This window comes from Triturus cristatus, unplaced genomic scaffold (genome assembly GCF_964204655.1).
Source record: "Triturus cristatus unplaced genomic scaffold, aTriCri1.1 SCAFFOLD_1045, whole genome shotgun sequence".
Taxonomy (NCBI): Eukaryota; Metazoa; Chordata; class Amphibia; order Caudata; family Salamandridae; genus Triturus; species Triturus cristatus.
The window spans coordinates 38,014-51,962 of record NW_028187784.1 but is presented as its reverse complement, the minus strand read 5'-3'; the positions used below and the strand labels follow the sequence as shown (position 1 = coordinate 51,962).

The 13,949-nt window shown below is 33.6% G+C and overlaps 13 non-coding genes across 13 annotated transcripts; all 13 read right to left on the bottom strand.

Annotated features, from left to right (window-relative positions):
- Nucleotides 1-94: 94 nt before the first annotated feature.
- On the bottom strand, nucleotides 95-168 carry TRNAI-AAU (transfer RNA isoleucine (anticodon AAU)). Its single transcript has one exon. It is a non-coding gene; the product is annotated as a tRNA-Ile (tRNA).
- A 782-nt stretch (nucleotides 169-950) lies between these two features.
- On the bottom strand, nucleotides 951-1,024 carry TRNAI-AAU (transfer RNA isoleucine (anticodon AAU)). Its single transcript has one exon. It is a non-coding gene; the product is annotated as a tRNA-Ile (tRNA).
- A 517-nt stretch (nucleotides 1,025-1,541) lies between these two features.
- TRNAI-AAU (transfer RNA isoleucine (anticodon AAU)) lies at nucleotides 1,542-1,615 on the bottom strand. The gene has a single exon. It is a non-coding gene; the product is annotated as a tRNA-Ile (tRNA).
- A 523-nt stretch (nucleotides 1,616-2,138) lies between these two features.
- Nucleotides 2,139-2,212, bottom strand: TRNAI-AAU (transfer RNA isoleucine (anticodon AAU)). Its single transcript has one exon. It is a non-coding gene; the product is annotated as a tRNA-Ile (tRNA).
- Nucleotides 2,213-3,591: 1,379 nt separating this feature from the next.
- On the bottom strand, nucleotides 3,592-3,665 carry TRNAI-AAU (transfer RNA isoleucine (anticodon AAU)). The gene has a single exon. It is a non-coding gene; the product is annotated as a tRNA-Ile (tRNA).
- A 523-nt stretch (nucleotides 3,666-4,188) lies between these two features.
- On the bottom strand, nucleotides 4,189-4,262 carry TRNAI-AAU (transfer RNA isoleucine (anticodon AAU)). The gene has a single exon. It is a non-coding gene; the product is annotated as a tRNA-Ile (tRNA).
- Nucleotides 4,263-5,044: 782 nt separating this feature from the next.
- On the bottom strand, nucleotides 5,045-5,118 carry TRNAI-AAU (transfer RNA isoleucine (anticodon AAU)). Its single transcript has one exon. It is a non-coding gene; the product is annotated as a tRNA-Ile (tRNA).
- A 1,379-nt stretch (nucleotides 5,119-6,497) lies between these two features.
- Nucleotides 6,498-6,571, bottom strand: TRNAI-AAU (transfer RNA isoleucine (anticodon AAU)). The gene has a single exon. It is a non-coding gene; the product is annotated as a tRNA-Ile (tRNA).
- Nucleotides 6,572-7,088: 517 nt separating this feature from the next.
- TRNAI-AAU (transfer RNA isoleucine (anticodon AAU)) lies at nucleotides 7,089-7,162 on the bottom strand. The gene has a single exon. It is a non-coding gene; the product is annotated as a tRNA-Ile (tRNA).
- A 1,114-nt stretch (nucleotides 7,163-8,276) lies between these two features.
- Nucleotides 8,277-8,350, bottom strand: TRNAI-AAU (transfer RNA isoleucine (anticodon AAU)). Its single transcript has one exon. It is a non-coding gene; the product is annotated as a tRNA-Ile (tRNA).
- A 2,235-nt stretch (nucleotides 8,351-10,585) lies between these two features.
- TRNAI-AAU (transfer RNA isoleucine (anticodon AAU)) lies at nucleotides 10,586-10,659 on the bottom strand. Its single transcript has one exon. It is a non-coding gene; the product is annotated as a tRNA-Ile (tRNA).
- Nucleotides 10,660-11,182: 523 nt separating this feature from the next.
- TRNAI-AAU (transfer RNA isoleucine (anticodon AAU)) lies at nucleotides 11,183-11,256 on the bottom strand. The gene has a single exon. It is a non-coding gene; the product is annotated as a tRNA-Ile (tRNA).
- A 1,114-nt stretch (nucleotides 11,257-12,370) lies between these two features.
- TRNAI-AAU (transfer RNA isoleucine (anticodon AAU)) lies at nucleotides 12,371-12,444 on the bottom strand. The gene has a single exon. It is a non-coding gene; the product is annotated as a tRNA-Ile (tRNA).
- Between the last annotated feature and the right edge of the window lie 1,505 nt (nucleotides 12,445-13,949).

Sequence of the window (13,949 nt, the reverse complement as noted above, 5' to 3'; positions counted from 1 at the left end):
ATTCAACTAATGATTCTAGCAGCTCTTGCTCCAAAGAGATATACAGATAACAAAGAGACAGAAGAAAAAGCATCTTTTATTTAACACAGAAACTTGGCCTGTACAGGGATCGAACCTGTGACCTTGGCGTTATTAGCACCACGCTCTAACCAACTGAGCTAACAGGCCGCTGTTCGTGCTGGGCTGGGGGACAAGCATATGAAGAAGTGGTAATGTCAGTGAACCCCAGATAGTTTGAAAGCTTATTTTCAGCTGTTTACCCATAAGGTATATTTATATATTATCGACATGAAGAAACAAATATCACAAAAAAATCAATACAAATGAGATTTTCATTCTTAGTGTTAAAACTTAGAACCATTAATGTATTTTCCATGTGGTTTAGTAATAAATAACAGTTCATCATCTATATTAAATTAATTCATATACTCATTCTATCAGCTTCTGCTCAAAGGAAATATAGATTTAAACAAGATACAGAAGAAAATGCATTTATTTCAACATTAAAGCAGCGTTAAGTGTTTGCTTGGAGAGTGGTAGAAAGTATGTTCTTGGCATTTTTAACTTCATGTTCTAACAGAATCAGATAATAGGCTTACTATTTTTATAGCATACTAGTGAAGAAATAACAGATGATGAAGTGCTACTGATTGTTAACCAGAGATAGATGGAAATCTTATATTCAGCTGTTTACATTCATGGTGTCTTTAAGCATTATCAAAAAATCAAAACTAGACTTTCCTAAATTACTTGTAATAAATGGGAGATTAATTACTTAGTGTTAGAACTTTGAACCATTAATGGATGTTCAAGGCACTTTAACATTAATATATAATTCCACATCTATATCACATTGATTCAACTAATCATTCTAGCAGCTCTTGCTCCAAAGAGATATACAGATAACAAAGAGACACAAGAAAAAGCATCTTTTATTGAACACAGAAACTTGGCCTGTACAGGGATCGAACCTGTGACCTTGGCGTTATTAGCACCACGCTCTAACCAACTGAGCTAACAGGCCGCCGTTCGTGCTGGGCTGGGGGACAAGCATATGAAGAATTGCTAATGTCAGTGAACCCCAGATAGTTTGAAAGCTTATTTTCAGCTGTTTACCCATAAGGTATATTTATATATTATCGACATGAAGAAACAAATATCACAAAAAAATCAATACAAATGAGATTTTCAATCTTAGTGTTAAAACTTAGAACCATTAATGTATTTTCCATGTGGTTTAGCAATAAATAACAGTTCATCATCTATATTAAATTAATTCATCTACTCATTCTATCAGCTCCTGCTCAAAGGAAATATAGAGATAAACATCAGACAGAAGAAAATGCTTGTAATAAATGAGAGATTTAGTTACTTAGTGTTAGAACTTACAACCATTAATGGATGTTCAAGGCACTTTAACATTAATATATAATTCCACATCTATATCAAATTGATTCAACTACTAGCAGCTCTTGCTCCAAAGAGATATACAGTTAACAAAGAGACACAAGAAAAAGCATCTTTTTTTTAACACAGAGACTTGGCCTGTACAGGGATCGAACCTGTGACCTTGGCGTTATTAGCACCACGCTCTAACCAACTGAGCTAACAGGCCGCCGTTCGTGCTGTGCTGGGGGACAAGCATATGCAGAACTGCTAATGTCAGTGAACCCCAGATAGTTTGAAAGCTTATTTTCAGCTGTTTACCCATAAGGTATATTTATATATTATCGACATGAAGAAACAAATATCACAAAAAAATCAATACAAATGAGATTTTCATTCTTAGTGTTAAAACTTAGAACCATTAATGTATGTTCTATGTGGTTTAGCAATAAATAACAGTTCATCATCTATATTAAATTAATTCATCTACTTATTCTATCAGCTCCTGCTCAAAGGAAATATAGAGATAAACATCAGACAGAAGAAAATGCTTGGAATAAATGAGAGATTTAGTTACTTAGTGTTAGAACTTACAACCATTAATGGATGTTCAAGGCACTTTAACATTAATATATAATTCCACATCTATATCAAATTGATTCAACTAATGATTCTAGCAGCTCTTGCTCCAAAGAGATATACAGATAACAAAGAGACAGAAGAAAAAGCATCTTTTATTTAACACAGAAACTTGGCCTGTACAGGGATCGAACCTGTGACCTTGGCGTTATTAGCACCACGCTCTAACCAACTGAGCTAACAGGCCGCCGCTCGTGCTGGGCTGGGGGACAAGCATATGAAGAATTGCTAATGTCAGTGAACCCCAGATAGTTTGAAAGCTTATTTTCAGCTGTTTACCCATAAGGTATATTTATATATTATCGACATGAAGAAACAAATATCACAAAAAAATCAATACAAATGAGATTTTCAATCTTAGTGTTAAAACTTAGAACCATTAATGTATTTTCCATGTGGTTTAGCAATAAATAACAGTTAATAATCTATATTAAATTAATTCATCTACTCATTCTATCAGCTTCTGCTCAAAGGAAATATAGATTTAAACAAGATACAGAAGAAAATGCATCTATTTCAACATTAAAGCAGCGTTAAGTGTTTGCTTGGAGAGTGGTAGAAAGTATGTTCTTGGCATTTTTAACTTCATGTTCTAACAGAATCAGATAATAGGCTTACTATATTTATAGCATACTACTGAAGAAATAACAGATGATGAAGTGCTACTGATTGTTAACTCGAGATAGATGGAAATCTTATATTCAGCTGTTTACATTCATGGTGTCTTTAAGCATTATCAAAAAATCAAAACTAGACTTTCCTAAATTACTTGTAATAAATGGGAGATTAATTACTTAGTGTTAGAACTTTGAACCATTAATGGATGTTCAAGGCACTTTAACATTAATATATAATTCCACATCTATATCAAATTGATTCAACTAATGATTCTAGCAGCTCTTGCTCCAAAGAGATATACAGATAACAAAGAGACAGAAGAAAAAGCATCTTTTATTTAACACAGAAACTTGGCCTGTACAGGGATCGAACCTGTGACCTTGGCGTTATTAGCACCACGCTCTAACCAACTGTGCTAACAGGCCGTTGTTCGTGCTGGGCTGGGGGACAAGCATATGAAGAATTGCTAATGTCAGTGAACCGCAGATAGTTTGAAAGCTTATTTTCAGCTGTTTACCCATAAGGTATATTTATATATTATCGACATGAAGAAACAAATATCACAAAAAAATCAATACAAATGAGATTTTCATTCTTAGTGTTAAAACTTAGAACCATTAATGTATGTTCTATGTGGTTTAGCAATAAATAACAGTTCATCATCTATATTAAATTAATTCATCTACTCATTCTATCAGCTCCTGCTCAAAGGAAATATAGAGATAAACATCAGACAGAAGAAAATGCTTGTAATAAATGAGAGATTTAGTTACTTAGTGTTAGAACTTACAACCATTAATGGATGTTCAAGGCACTTTAACATTAATATATAATTCCACATCTATATCAAATTGATTCAACTAATGATTCTAGCAGCTCTTGCTCCAAAGAGATATACAGTTAACAAAGAGACACAAGAAAAAGCATCTTTTTTTTAACACAGAAACTTGGCCTGTACAGGGATCGAACCTGTGACCTTGGCGTTATTAGCACCACGCTCTAACCAACTGAGCTAACAGGCCGCCGTTCGTGCTGGGCTGGGGGACAAGCATATGAAGAATTGCTAATGTCAGTGAACCCCAGATAGTTTGAAAGCTTATTTTCAGCTGTTTACCCATAAGGTATATTTATATATTATCGACATGAAGAAACAAATATCACAAAAAAATCAATACAAATGAGATTTTCATTCTTAGTGTTAAAACTTAGAACCATTAATGTATGTTCTATGTGGTTTAGCAATAAATAACAGTTCATCATCTATATTAAATTAATTCATCTACTCATTCTATCAGCTCCTGCTCAAAGGAAATATAGAGATAAACATCAGACAGAAGAAAATGCTTGTAATAAATGAGAGATTTAGTTACTTAGTGTTAGAACTTACAACCATTAATGGATGTTCAAGGCACTTTAACATTAATATATAATTCCACATCTATATCAAATTGATTCAACTAATGATTCTAGCAGCTCTTGCTCCAAAGAGATATACAGATAACAAAGAGACAGAAGAAAAAGCATCTTTTATTTAACACAGAAACTTGGCCTGTACAGGGATCGAACCTGTGACCTTGGCGTTATTAGCACCACGCTCTAACCAACTGAGCTAACAGGCCGCCGCTCGTGCTGGGCTGGGGGACAAGCATATGAAGAATTGCTAATGTCAGTGAACCCCAGATAGTTTGAAAGCTTATTTTCAGCTGTTTACCCATAAGGTATATTTATATATTATCGACATGAAGAAACAAATATCACAAAAAAATCAATACAAATGAGATTTTCAATCTTAGTGTTAAAACTTAGAACCATTAATGTATTTTCCATGTGGTTTAGCAATAAATAACAGTTCATAATCTATATTAAATTAATTCATCTACTCATTCTATCAGCTTCTGCTCAAAGGAAATATAGATTTAAACAAGATACAGAAGAAAATGCATCTATTTCAACATTAAAGCAGCGTTAAGTGTTTGCTTGGAGAGTGGTAGAAAGTATGTTCTTGGCATTTTTAACTTCATGTTCTAACAGAATCAGATAATAGGCTTACTATATTTATAGCATACTACTGAAGAAATAACAGATGATGAAGTGCTACTGATTGTTAACCCGAGATAGATGGAAATCTTATATTCAGCTGTTTACATTCATGGTGTCTTTAAGCATTATCAAAAAATCAAAACTAGACTTTCCTAAATTACTTGTAATAAATGGGAGATTAATTACTTAGTGTTAGAACTTTGAACCATTAATGGGTGTTCAAGGCACTTTAACATTAATATATAATTCCACATCTATATCAAATTGATTCAACTAATGATTCTAGCAGCTCTTGCTCCAAAGAGATATACAGATAACAAAGAGACAGAAGAAAAAGCATCTTTTATTTAACACAGAAACTTGGCCTGTACAGGGATCGAACCTGTGACCTTGGCGTTATTAGCACCACGCTCTAACCAACTGAGCTAACAGGCCGCTGTTCGTGCTGGGCTGGGGGACAAGCATATGAAGAATTGCGAATGTCAGTGAACCCCAGATAGTTTGAAAGCTTATTTTCAGCTGTTTACCCATAAGGTATATTTATATATTATCGACATGAAGAAACAAATATCACAAAAAAATCAATACAAATGAGATTTTCAATCTTAGTGTTAAAACTTAGAACCATTAATGTATTTTCCATGTGGTTTAGCAATAAATAACAGTTCATCATCTATATTAAATTAATTCATCTACTCATTCTATCAGCTCCTGCTCAAAGGAAATATAGAGATAAACATCAGACAGAAGAAAATGCTTGTAATAAATGAGAGATTTAGTTACTTAGTGTTAGAACTTACAACCATTAATGGATGTTCAAGGCACTTTAACATTAATATATAATTCCACATCTATATCAAATTGATTCAACTAATGATTCTAGCAGCTCTTGCTCCAAAGAGATATACAGATAACAAAGAGACAGAAGAAAAAGCTTCTTTTATTTAACACAGAAACTTGGCCTGTACAGGGATCGAACCTGTGACCTTGGCGTTATTAGCACCACGCTCTAACCATCTGAGCTAACAGGCCGCCGCTCGTGCTGGGCTGGGGGACAAGCATATGAAGAATTGCCAATGTCAGTGAACCCCAGATAGTTTGAAAGCTTATTTTCAGCTGTTTACCCATAAGGTATATTTATATATTATCGACATGAAGAAACAAATATCACAAAAAAATCAATACAAATGAGATTTTCAATCTTAGTGTTAAAACTTAGAACCATTAATGTATTTTCCATGTGGTTTAGTAATAAATAACAGTTCATCATCTATATTAAATTAATTCATCCACTCATTCTATCAGCTTCTGCTCAAAGGAAATATAGATTTAAACAAGATACAGAAGAAAATGCATTTATTTCAACATTAAAGCAGCGTTAAGTGTTTGCTTGGAGAGTGGTAGAAAGTATGTTCTTGGCATTTTTAACTTCATGTTCTAACAGAATCAGATAATAGGCTTACTATTTTTATAGCATACTAGTGAAGAAATAACAGATGATGAAGTGCTACTGATTGTTAACCAGAGATAGATGGAAATCTTATATTCAGCTGTTTACATTCATGGTGTCTTTAAGCATTATCAAAAAATCAAAACTAGACTTTCCTAAATTACTTGTAATAAATGGGAGATTAATTACTTAGTGTTAGAACTTTGAACCATTAATGGATGTTCAAGGCACTTTAACATTAATATATAATTCCACATCTATATCACATTGATTCAACTAATCATTCTAGCAGCTCTTGCTCCAAAGAGATATACAGTTAACAAAGAGACACAAGAAAAAGCATCTTTTTTTTAACACAGAAACTTGGCCTGTACAGGGATCGAACCTGTGACCTTGGCGTTATTAGCACCACGCTCTAACCAACTGAGCTAACAGGCCGCCGTTCGTGCTGGGCTGGGGGACAAGCATATGAAGAATTGCCAATGTCAGTGAACCCCAGATAGTTTGAAAGCTTATTTTCAGCTGTTTACCCATAAGGTATATTTATATATTATCGACATGAAGAAACAAATATCACAAAAAAATCAATACAAATGAGATTTTCAATCTTAGTGTTAAAACTTAGAACCATTAATGTATTTTCCATGTGGTTTAGCAATAAATAACAGTTCATCATCTATATTAAATTAATTCATCTACTCATTCTATCAGCTCCTGCTCAAAGGAAATATAGAGATAAACATCAGACAGAAGAAAATGCTTGTAATAAATGAGAGATTTAGTTACTTAGTGTTAGAACTTACAACCATTAATGGATGTTCAAGGCACTTTAACATTAATATATAATTCCACATCTATATCAAATTGATTCAACTACTAGCAGCTCTTGCTCCAAAGAGATATACAGTTAACAAAGAGACACAAGAAAAAGCATCTTTTTTTTAACACAGAAACTTGGCCTGTACAGGGATCGAACCTGTGACCTTGGCGTTATTAGCACCACGCTCTAACCAACTGAGCTAACAGGCCGCCGTTCGTGCTGTGCTGGGGGACAAGCATATGCAGAACTGCTAATGTCAGTGAACCCCAGATAGATTGAAAGCTTATTTTCAGCTGTTTACCCATAAGGTATATTTATATATTATCGACATGAAGAAACAAATATCACAAAAAAATCAATACAAATGAGATTTTCATTCTTAGTGTTAAAACTTAGAACCATTAATGTATGTTCTATGTGGTTTAGCAATAAATAACAGTTCATCATCTATATTAAATTAATTCATCTACTCATTCTATCAGCTCCTGCTCAAAGGAAATATAGAGATAAACATCAGACAGAAGAAAATGCTTGTAATAAATGAGAGATTTAGTTACTTAGTGTTAGAACTTACAACCATTAATGGATGTTCAAGGCACTTTAACATTAATATATAATTCCACATCTATATCAAATTGATTCAACTACTAGCAGCTCTTGCTCCAAAGAGATATACAGTTAACAAAGAGACACAAGAAAAAGCATCTTTTTTTTAACACAGAAACTTGGCCTGTACAGGGATGGAACCTGTGACCTTGGCGTTATTAGCACCACGCTCTAACCAACTGAGCTAACAGGCCGCCGCTCGTGCTGGGCTGGGGGACAAGCATATGAAGAATTGCTAATGTCAGTGAACCCCAGATAGTTTGAAAGCTTATTTTCAGCTGTTTACCCATAAGGTATATTTATATATTATCGACATGAAGAAACAAATATCACAAAAAAATCAATACAAATGAGATTTTCAATCTTAGTGTTAAAACTTAGAACCATTAATGTATTTTCCATGTGGTTTAGCAATAAATAACAGTTCATAATCTATATTAAATTAATTCATCTTCTCATTCTATCAGCTCCTGCTCAAAGGAAATATAGAGATAAACATCAGACAGAAGAAAATGCTTGTAATAAATGAGAGATTTAGTTACTTAGTGTTAGAACTTACAACCATTAATGGATGTTCAAGGCAGTTTAACATTAATATATAATTCCACATCTATATCAAATTGATTCAACTAATGATTCTAGCAGCTCTTGCTCCAAAGAGATATACAGATAACAAAGAGACAGAAGAAAAAGCATCTTTTATTTAACACAGAAACTTGGCCTGTACAGGGATCGAACCTGTGACCTTGGCGTTATTAGCACCACGCTCTAACCAACTGAGCTAACAGGCCGCCGCTCGTGCTGGGCTGGGGGACAAGCATATGAAGAATTGCTAATGTCAGTGAACCCCAGATAGTTTGAAAGCTTATTTTCAGCTGTTTACCCATAAGGTATATTTATATATTATCGACATGAAGAAACAAATATCACAAAAAAATCAATACAAATGAGATTTTCAATCTTAGTGTTAAAACTTAGAACCATTAATGTATTTTCCATGTGGTTTAGCAATAAATAACAGTTCATAATCTATATTAAATTAATTCATCTACTCATTCTATCAGCTTCTGCTCAAAGGAAATATAGATTTAAACAAGATACAGAAGAAAATGCATCTATTTCAACATTAAAGCAGCGTTAAGTGTTTGCTTGGAGAGTGGTAGAAAGTATGTTCTTGGCATTTTTAACTTCATGTTCTAACAGAATCAGATAATAGGCTTACTATATTTATAGCATACTACTGAAGAAATAACAGATGATGAAGTGCTACTGATTGTTAACCCGAGATAGATGGAAATCTTATATTCAGCTGTTTACATTCATGGTGTCTTTAAGCATTATCAAAAAATCAAAACTAGACTTTCCTAAATTACTTGTAATAAATGGGAGATTAATTACTTAGTGTTAGAACTTTGAACCATTAATGGATGTTCAAGGCACTTTAACATTAATATATAATTCCACATCTATATCAAATTGATTCAACTAATGATTCTAGCAGCTCTTGCTCCAAAGAGATATACAGATAACAAAGAGACAGAAGAAAAAGCATCTTTTATTTAACACAGAAACTTGGCATGTACAGGGATCGAACCTGTGACCTTGGCGTTATTAGCACCACGCTCTAACCAACTGTGCTAACAGGCCGCCGTTCGTGCTGGGCTGGGGGACAAGCATATGAAGAATTGCTAATGTCAGTGAACCCCAGATAGTTTGAAAGCTTATTTTCAGCTGTTTACCCATAAGGTATATTTATATATTATCGACATGAAGAAACAAATATCACAAAAAAATCAATACAAATGAGATTTTCATTCTTAGTGTTAAAACTTAGAACCATTAATGTATGTTCTATGTGGTTTAGCAATAAATAACAGTTCATCATCTATATTAAATTAATTCATCTACTCATTCTATCAGCTCCTGCTCAAAGGAAATATAGAGCTAAACATCAGAAAGAAGAAAATGCTTGTAATAAATGAGAGATTTAGTTACTTAGTGTTAGAACTTACAACCATTAATGGATGTTCAAGGCACTTTAACATTAATATATAATTCCACATCTATATCAAATTGATTCAACTAATGATTCTAGCAGCTCTTGCTCCAAAGAGATATACAGTTAACAAAGAGACACAAGAAAAAGCATCTTTTTTTTAACACAGAAACTTGGCCTGTACAGGGATCGAACCTGTGAGCTTGGCGTTATTAGCACCACGCTCTAACCAACTGAGCTAACAGGCCGCTGTTTGTGCTGGGCTGGGGGACAAGCATATGAAGAATTGCTAATGTCAGTGAACCCCAGATAGTTTGAAAGCTTATTTTCAGCTGTTTACCCATAAGGTATATTTATATATTATCGACATGAAGAAACAAATATCACAAAAAAATCAATACAAATGAGATTTTCATTCTTAGTGTTAAAACTTAGAACCATTAATGTATTTTCCATGTGGTTTAGCAATAAATAACAGTTCATCATCTATATTAAATTAATTCATCTACTCATTCTATCAGCTTCTGCTCAAAGGAAATATAGATTTAAACAAGATACAGAAGAAAATGCATTTATTTCAACATTAAAGCAGCGTTAAGTGTTTGCTTGGAGAGTGGTAGAAAGTATGTTCTTGGCATTTTTAACTTCATGTTCTAACAGAATCAGATAATAGGCTTACTATATTTATAGCATACTACTGAAGAAATAACAGATGATGAAGTGCTACTGATTGTTAACCCGAGATAGATGGAAATCTTATATTCAGCTGTTTACATTCATGGTGTCTTTAAGCATTATCAAAAAATCAAAACTAGACTTTCCTAAATTACTTGTAATAAATGGGAGATTAATTACTTAGTGTTAGAACTTTGAACCATTAATGGATGTTCAAGGCACTTTAACATTGATATATAATTCCACATCTATATCAAATTGATTCAACTAATCATTCTAGCAGCTCTTGCTCCAAAGAGATATACAGTTAACAAAGAGACACAAGAAAAAGCATCTTTTTTTTAACACAGAAACTTGGCCTGTACAGGGATCGAACCTGTGACCTTGGCGTTATTAGCACCACGCTCTAACCAACTGAGCTAACAGGCCGCTGTTTGTGCTGGGCTGGGGGACAAGCATATGAAGAATTGCCAATGTCAGTGAACCCCAGATAGTTTGAAAGCTTATTTTCAGCTGTTTACCCATAAGGTATATTTATATATTATCGACATGAAGAAACAAATATCACAAAAAAATCAATACAAATGAGATTTTCATTCTTAGTGTTAAAACTTAGAACCATTAATGTATGTTCTATGTGGTTTAGCAATAAATAACAGTTCATCATCTATATTAAATTAATTCATCTACTCATTCTATCAGCTCCTGCTCAAAGGAAATATAGAGATAAACATCAGACAGAAGAAAATGCTTGTAATAAATGAGAGATTTAGTTACTTAGTGTTAGAACTTACAACCATTAATGGATGTTCAAGGCACTTTAACATTAATATATAATTCCACATCTATATCAAATTGATTCAACTAATGATTCTAGCAGCTCTTGCTCCAAAGAGATATACAGTTATCAAAGAGACACAAGAAAAAGCATCTTTTTTTTAACCCAGAAACTTGGCCTGTACAGGGATCGAACCTGTGACCTTGGCGTTATTAGCACCACGCTCTAACCAACTGAGCTAACAGGCCGCTGTTCGTGCTGGGCTGGGGGACAAGCATATGAAGAATTGCCAATGTCAGTGAACCCCAGATAGTTTGAAAGCTTATTTTCAGCTGTTTACCCATAAGGTATATGTATATATTATCGACATGAAGAAACAAATATCACAAAAAAATCAATACAAATGAGATTTTCATTCTTAGTGTTAAAACTTAGAACCATTAATGTATGTTCTATGTGGTTTAGCAATAAATAACAGTTCATCATCTATATTAAATTAATTCATCTACTCATTCTATCAGCTCCTGCTCAAAGGAAATATAGAGATAAACATCAGACAGAAGAAAATGCTTGTAATAAATGAGAGATTTAGTTACTTAGTGTTAGAACTTACAACCATTAATGGATGTTCAAGGCACTTTAACATTAATATATAATTCCACATCTATATCAAATTGATTCAACTACTAGCAGCTCTTGCTCCAAAGAGATATACAGTTAACAAAGAGACACAAGAAAAAGCATCTTTTTTTTAACACAGAAACTTGGCCTGTACAGGGATGGAACCTGTGACCTTGGCGTTATTAGCACCACGCTCTAACCAACTGAGCTAACAGGCCGCCGTTCGTGCTGGGCTGGGGGACAAGCATATGCAGAACTGCTAATGTCAGTGAACCCCAGATAGATTGAAAGCTTATTTTCAGCTGTTTACCCATAAGGTATATTTATATATTATCGACATGAAGAAACAAATATCACAAAAAAATCAATACAAATGAGATTTTCATTCTTAGTGTTAAAACTTAGAACCATTAATGTATGTTCTATGTGGTTTAGCAATAAATAACAGTTCATCATCTATATTAAATTAATTCATCTACTCATTCTATCAGCTCCTGCTCAAAGGAAATATAGAGATAAACATCAGACAGAAGAAAATGCTTGTAATAAATGAGAGATTTAGTTACTTAGTGTTAGAACTTACAACCATTAATGGATGTTCAAGGCAGTTTAACATTAATATATAATTCCACATCTATATCAAATTGATTCAACTAATGATTCTAGCAGCTCTTGCTCCAAAGAGATATACAGATAACAAAGAGACAGAAGAAAAAGCATCTTTTATTTAACAGAGAAACTTGGCCTGTACAGGGATCGAACCTGTGACCTTGGCGTTATTAGCACCACGCTCTAACCAACTGAGCTAACAGGCCGCCGCTCGTGCTGGGCTGGGGGACAAGCATATGAAGAATTGCTAATGTCAGTGAACCCCAGATAGTTTGAAAGCTTATTTTCAGCTGTTTACCCATAAGGTATATTTATATATTATCGACATGAAGAAACAAATATCACAAAAAAATCAATACAAATGAGATTTTCAATCTTAGTGTTAAAACTTAGAACCATTAATGTATTTTCCATGTGGTTTAGCAATAAATAACAGTTCATAATCTATATTAAATTAATTCATCTACTCATTCTATCAGCTTCTGCTCAAAGGAAATATAGATTTAAACAAGATACAGAAGAAAATGCATCTATTTCAACATTAAAGCAGCGTTAAGTGTTTGCTTGGAGAGTGGTAGAAAGTATGTTCTTGGCATTTTTAACTTCATGTTCTAACAGAATCAGATAATAGGCTTACTATATTTATAGCATACTACTGAAGAAATAACAGATGATGAAGTGCTACTGATTGTTAACCCGAGATAGATGGAAATCTTATATTCAGCTGTTTACATTCATGGTGTCTTTAAGCATTATCAAAAAATCAAAACTAGACTTTCCTAAATTACTTGTAATAAATGGGAGATTAATTACTTAGTGTTAGAACTTTGAACCATTAATGGATGTTCAAGGCACTTTAACATTAATATATAATTCCACATCTATATCAAATTGATTCAACTAATGATTCTAGCAGCTCTTGCTCCAAAGAGATATACAGATAACAAAGAGACACAAGAAAAAGCATCTTTTATTTAACACAGAAACTTGGCATGTACAGGGATCGAACCAGTGACCTTGGCGTTATTAGCACCACGCTCTAACCAACTGTGCTAACAGGCCGCCGTTCGTGCTGGGCTGGGGGACAAGCATATGAAGAATTGCTAATGTCAGTGAACCCCAGATAGTTTGAAAGCTTATTTTCAGCTGTTTACCCATAAGGTATATTTATATATTATCGACATGAAGAAACAAATATCACAAAAAAATCAATACAAATGAGATTTTCATTCTTAGTGTTAAAACTTAGAACCATTAATGTATGTTCTATGTGGTTTAGCAATAAATAACAGTTCATCATCTATATTAAATTAATTCATCTACTCATTCTATCAGCTCCTGCTCAAAGGAAATATAGAGCTAAACATCAGAAAGAAGAAAATGCTTGTAATAAATGAGAGATTTAGTTACTTAGTGTTAGAACTTACAACCATTAATGGATGTTCAAGGCACTTTAACATTAATATATAATTCCACATCTATATCAAATTGATTCAACTAATGATTCTAGCAGCTCTTGCTCCAAAGAGATATACAGTTAACAAAGAGACACAAGAAAAAGCATCTTTTTTTTAACACAGAAACTTGGCCTGTACAGGGATCGAACCTGTGAGCTTGGTGTTATTAGCACCACGCTCTAACCAACTGAGCTAACAGGCCGCTGTTTGTGCTGGGCTGGGGGACAAGCATATGAAGAATTGCTAATGTCAGT